The sequence below is a fragment of the Clinocottus analis genome, unplaced genomic scaffold (genome assembly GCF_023055335.1).
Source record: "Clinocottus analis isolate CAN_PGR_092001 unplaced genomic scaffold, fCliAna1.0.p SCAF_17, whole genome shotgun sequence".
NCBI lineage: Eukaryota > Metazoa > Chordata > Actinopteri > Perciformes > Cottidae > Clinocottus > Clinocottus analis.
The window spans coordinates 9,366,094-9,372,713 of record NW_027175898.1 but is presented as its reverse complement, the minus strand read 5'-3'; the positions used below and the strand labels follow the sequence as shown (position 1 = coordinate 9,372,713).

The 6,620-nt window shown below is 43.7% G+C and overlaps 1 pseudogene; it reads left to right on the top strand.

The window, feature by feature from the left end:
- Positions 1-981: 981 nt before the first annotated feature.
- Positions 982-5,328, top strand: LOC137787807 (serine/threonine-protein kinase pim-2-like; annotated as a pseudogene).
- Positions 5,329-6,620: the final 1,292 nt, after the last annotated feature.

Genomic DNA, 6,620 nt, shown 5'->3' with positions numbered 1-6,620 from the left:
CCCATCCGGATGCAAGAAGAGCTGAAAAGGGAAGACTACAGCTGTCGGAAAATTAACACATTAGCACTATTTTAAAGTTAACACTAAAGCAGGGGTCTTTTTCCTGTGAGGCTCACATAACTTTTCCCTTCACTGATGAGGGGCCGGCGTCCGTTTCTAACAGAAAAAGTGTGACGATCGCAGGGGTGCCTAAACGTAAACATTTATTGTTTTCAAGAAGGCCACACATAACCAAGTGTTAACCCTTTCCGGGATCTTCACAGAAAAAAAGTCAGGAAATAAATAATAACTATTAATGACATAAATAACACTACTTACCGATTTCTTCAATGCGTCTGGTGATTGTACTCGCCGACAGACTCGCGGCATTAAAACCATCTTTCTTCTCGGGACACACCTCCTCCGAGACAGCGTTCAAACATTTCTTGACAAACTCTCCATCAGTGAAAGGTTGCTTGCTGTCAGTTGAGCAACCCCAAAGCTGGCCTGAACGGATGACTGGTTCAGCTGAGCTTGGCGTACAAATCTGTATTCTGCTGAGTTAACAGTCCACTTTTAAGCTTTGCGAGTTTGTCTGCTTGCAAGCTATCATACCTGTCTTTGTGACGGGATTCGTAGTGTCGGCGCAGATTGTATTCTTTGAATACCGCAACCGCCTCTTAACCGATGAGGCAAACAGATCAGATAGGGGCACAGACTGCAGAAGGGTGGAATAGAACCTCATAATGGAACACCCCATGAAAGCCACAGCTTTAGAACACTCAGAGAGTAGCTGATATAGACTCCAGCCTTAGAGGAACAGACACAGAAGTTGCTAGAAAGGTCTTCAGCAGTCTTCAGTTATCAAGGACATCACATTTGGAAAGCGCTTTAATTCTTTGGAGGAGAACATCGTCTATGAAGCAGAAATGAGAAAAGCAACAGAAGAAGATAAAAACCCACAGGAGAAACGCAGGCGACTGGACTCCATCCCCTGTGACGATGAGTTGTCGTCCACCTCACGACACACTAATGTTGTAATGTTTTATGTTTTTCTCTCACCTGCAGAAAGCAGAAACACACCTGAGGCAGCTCTGAGCAAGAGAAGGGCGAAGAGGAAGGCCGTCGCCGATGACGGACCAGTTGAAAGGAAGAGGCAGATATTGGACCTATCTGCCATGTTTGAGGCCAAGTACCAGCAGCAGGAGAAACTGGGCCAGGCAGGATTCGGATCCCTGTTTGCCGGCTACCATAAAATTGATACATGTTCTCTCACACACACACACACACACACACACACACACACACACACACACACACACACACACATGCAGATTCACATACAGTACGGTCAGTAAGTATAACTAAAAACTATTTTTTGTATCTCCCAGGTTGCTATCAAACATATCCCCAAAAACAAAATTGTCTTCATGTACGAGGACAATAACGGGAAGCAGATCCCCATAAAGGTTGCCATCATGCTGAACTGGCGGACGAATCAGAGCGGCATTCAGCACCCATTGACCTGCTGGACTGGTATGATCTGGACCAGGAGCTGATTCTGGTGCTGGAGAGACCGTGGCTGGCTGTAGGTCTCCTGTCGTACATTACAGCCAATGGAGGCTGCTTGCAAGAAAAGGAAGCAAAGGTAAGCTTCTGCAGTCAACCCAGTCACAGGTATGAAAACATGTCCAAGCATTCTCCTCTCTGATCTCTTATCTCTCTGTTTTTGTTTGTTAGATTATACTGAGACAGCTGCTAGATGCAGCCATTGACCTCAAGCAGTGACGCATTTTCCGCCAGGACATTAGGGTGGAAAATCTCCTTCTTGAGTTCCGTGAGAACGGCGTCCGAGACGCATAACTGATTATGGGCTGAGCTGCTTCGCCGAGGAAGAAGACGCTTATCAAACCTTTCTGGGTAAGATGTCCAGTTTTACACCTACTCTTCACTTACTTTACCCATTAAACAAAGCTCCTCTTCCTCACTGTCTTTTTATTATGTTTTTATATTTTAGGTACTCACGTCCCCCGAGAGTGGCACAGTCAGCGGGAATACCAAGCCGGGCCCAGCACGGTATACCAGATTGGAGCGGTCCTTTTCGACATACTCCAAAATCCATCATTTAGAACGGACATGTTCTTTTTGCAACAGAGGACGAAATGGTGGTATTCAGAAAGTAAGAAAAACATACACAAGCATGTCGGCATTCAAAAATCTGTTCATTTGAGTTCACATTGTGATGGATCAGTGGAGCTGTCCTTACTCTTTCTTCTCCTTCTTTCTCTCCAGATTGCAACGATTTCTTCAAGGCATGTCTCAATAAGGACCCAAAGAAGCGCCTTAGACTGTGGAACGAGACAGAGCGTTTACTACCCACCAGACCAACGGTTTGGTGGAGAGTCTGAATAAGACCTTAAAGTCTGTGATCCGTAAATTTATTATAATTATTTATGACGATGGAACGTATTTGGGATGAATGGCTTGACTCTCATATGTTTGCGTGCGGGAGATTCCGCAGGCTTCCACGTAGTTTAGAGACCATTGCGCTAAAGGGTCCCTCCAAAACAAAAAGAAAGTATAATACAAAAATAGGATGATGCACCACAATATGGCTCTTTTTGATAGCAAAATTTAAATGCAAACATGGACTAAAAGTGGACAGAGTATTGATTATATTTGTTTATTGTACAGTTTTGTGCCACGCAAGAAGGATAAGGATCATCTATCTGTCAACCAAATTACAACCTTAACAGTTTCTGCAGAACAAAGGAGTAGGTGAGAAGATCAGTCTTTTTTTTCTTTTGTATATAAATAATGGATTTAAGTGACTCACAGATTTCAGGGTTTTGGTTCACTCACTCAGCCAAGAGCTATTTTCAGTGAGAGCTTGAAAATCTCACTGCACTCATGACTTCACTGTGTGCAGGATCCGATCAGCCGATTATTATATTATTATATTAAATAATATACAAATATTAAATTAAAAACTGATTGACAACGGGAAGCCAGCGAGGGATGAGAAGAACTTACTCCTGCCATCATCATTGTTATTGCTAGTTACCGTTACTGTTTTGGTTATCATTATTATTCTACTATTTGCGCCGTCATTGGAGTTTTCTTTTTACATAAGTTGTCTCTAGTCTCATGTTTCTTTTTATGTTTAGAATGAAACATCCAACATTCCAAGTTTGCGTAACCGACTTTCGGCTGAGCTGCTTCGCCGAGGACGAAAATGTTTACAATATATTTATGGGTAAGATGTCCAGATCCTGGTGCTGGAGAGACCGTGGTTGGCCGTAGACCTCCTCTCCTACATCACAGCTAATGGAGGCTGCTTGCAAGAAAAGGAAGCAAAGGTAAGCTTCTGCAGTCAACTCAGTCACAGGTATGAAAACATGTCCAAGCATTCTCCTCTCTGATGCCTCACCTCTCTGTTTTTGTTTGTCAGATTATACTGAGACAGCTGCTAGATGCAGCTATTGCCCTTAAGCAGAATTTTTTTTACCAGGCCATTAGGTGGTAAATGTCCTTATTGACTTCCGCAAGAACACCGTCCGAGTTTGCATAACAGACTTTGGGCTGAGCTGCTTCGCCGAAGACGCTTATTAAATCTTTATGGGTAAGATGTCCAGTTTTACACCAGTTTTACAAAAGAGCAGTAGGAAGTTGGTGGAAGGAGACCGCTCCAGGCAGAGAGGCAGACGGAGTTGTCCGCTGATAGAAGTGGACCAGGTGATTCGGGTTGCCGACTCTCCAACACCCTCCCCCGGTCCATGAGCGATGTTCCGGTAAGAACTCCCTTGCAAGAACGCTGAAGGCCTTTTTGGCCCTCGACAAGTCACAAGGGGCCAAGCTAACAGGACAAAGAAGCCTGAGTAGGTTGAAGTGGAGACCTTCCCCTGGCTCTTGGAGAACAACGCGGGGAAGACCGGAGAGGCCGTGGTCGGCAGTACACCTCCTCTCCTACATCACAGCTGATGGAGGCTGCTTGCAAGAAAAGGAAGCAAAGGTAAGCTTCTGCAGTCAACTCAGTCACAGGTATGAAAACATGTCCAAGCATTCTCCTCTCTGATCTCTCATCTCTCTGTTTTTGTTTGTCAGATTATACTGAGATAGCTGCTGGATGCCGACATTGACCTCAAGCAGAGACGCATTTTCCACCAGCACATTAGGGTGGAAAATCTCCTCCTTGAGTTCCGTGAGAATGGCGTCCGAGTCCGCATAACTAACTTTGGGCTGAGCTGCTTCGCCGAGGAAGAAGACGCTTATCAAACCTTTCTGGGTAAGATGTCCAGTTTTACACCTACTCTTCACTAACTTTACCCATTAAACAAAGCTCCTCTTCCTCACTGTCTTTTTGTTATGTTTGTATATTTTAGGTACTCACGTCCCCCGAGAGTGGCACAGTCAGCGGGAATACCAAGCCGGGCCCAGCACGGTATACCAGATTGGAGCGGTCCTTTTCGACATGCTCCAAAATCCATCATTTAGAACGGACGTAGTTTTTTTTTTGCAACAGAGGCCGAAATGGTGGTATTCAGAAAGTAAGAAAAACATACACAAGCATGTCGGCATTCAAAAATCTGTTCATTTGAGTTCACATTGTGATGGATCAGTGGAGCTGTCCTTACTCTTTCTTCTCCTTCTTTCTTCCAGATTGCAACGATTTCTTCAAGGCATGTGTCAATAAGGACCCAAAGAAGCGCCTTAGACTATAGAACGAGACAGAGCGTTTACTACCCACCAGACCGACGGTGTGGTGGAGAGTCTGAATAAGCCCTTAAAATCCATGATCCGTAATTTTATTATATTTATTTATGATGATGGAACGTAATTGGGATAAATGGCTTGACTCTCTGATGTTTGCGTGCAGGAGGTTCCCCAGGCCTCCACGTGATTTTTCTCCCTTTTGAACTGCTGTTTGGCAGGACACCACAGGGGGCACTCGACCTGATTAAGCAAAACTGGGAGGAAGGTCCGAGCACCAGTCGGAAGAAGGTGGAAGGAGACCGAGATGACCACCGCCAGACAGTCTGTGAGAGTTGGGTCGAATGAAGACCTTTACCAACTGAATACCTGTAGTGCGGTGTCATTGTGCAGGGAGGGGGACGGGGGGAAACTTACTGGAGTAACATAGCATGTTACACACTCGCATATATATTTTAAATGTAATATAAGGAACATATGTTGTGTATGTAACATGTGATATATGTTATGTATTTAATATGTTCGTCACTTCAGCTGGATTAATTATGCCTAAAGACTGAGACCAATCGCGCATCATAACAATGTATGCAGTCAAAAAAGTGTTTTTTCAAATAAATAAAAAATGATGAAAAATCTTGACAGACTTTCGTGGTTATTAAGGATTTTTTTTTAAAAACTTATAGAACTGGACATGTGTTGAATTTCAAGTAAACCTGTGTGAGAGGCCTGGCGATTTTAAAATCATGTTTTTGGCAGTTAGTTTCAACCACGTGCCACTGGTTGAGCCAAATGTCTGAATCAGCGAGGCTGCCCGAGACGGTGACAGGAGAGGTCTCAGCCATTCCGGTTGGACACATGGCGAGACTACAGTGGCGTGCAGAGCTGATGAGAACTTACGAGCTGTTGCACTCTGCTCACCCGGCACTTGGGTAAATGGCAAACATCTAAAAAATGAAACAAAAGGCTGTAAAAACCTGAATAAAATGGATTTGGCCAATCACAGATTGGCACTTTGCCGTCCAATTTTATCTCACCTCTTCTGTCGGAGTATTAACTGCTCCACAAAAATGGAATTTTCTCAGACGCTTATTGGACCGGAGGTGTTGATACAAATACTTTTGAATTAACTGTTTTTGAATTAACTGTAATCGGCCCCCTGCAACTCCGTGCGTTGCGCCTAAAAGTTGCGTATATCTTTTTTTTTTGGAGAAAAACGCAGCATTTAAAAGGCGCCAATGAAATGCAGGCTGTACCATAATAAAATGGTTTTGCTAGCGACGCATTTTTAAAAGTCGCGTCTGGCGTGATCGGCCCCTGACGGAGGATAACTTTAACATGATAACAAGGTGACTTGCTTGCTATTTTTTTTAAAAAATGGTTGGACAAATGAAGACGCTGTAGACCTCCTAAGCCTAATCGGCCAAGACCAGACACGTCACATCAAAGATGTTTTATTGCGAAGATCACAACGTTGTCTTTTCTCCGTGTCTCACTCCAATCACAAAAACATTGGCCGACCAGTTGAATGATCAAACGCAAATTATTAAAGCTCTTAGATCGTCTTTGTACCGAGTTTGAGTGGAGAGTAAAGCTCAGCTCATTAGCTCAACAAGAAATAGAAAATAAGTTCACACAGTTAATTCAAAAGATGTATCTATCATCACTTACGGTCCAAAAAAAGGTCCGAGAAGGAGGAGATGGGAAAAAAGTGGATGGAAACGCACCATCGATGGTATGCACATTGCCTCACTTCTGATTTCCACCCTGTCATCCGATACTATACTTTTTCCACCTCGAGCTCAACCAAGCTAATTGTGTTATATCCGTCAATACAAGCGGCTAATTACCTGCTGTACATCTTTAACATTTAAACACTTGACTCTTATTTTAGCGACTTATCACTTAAATCCAACCGTCTTATTTTTACTTTG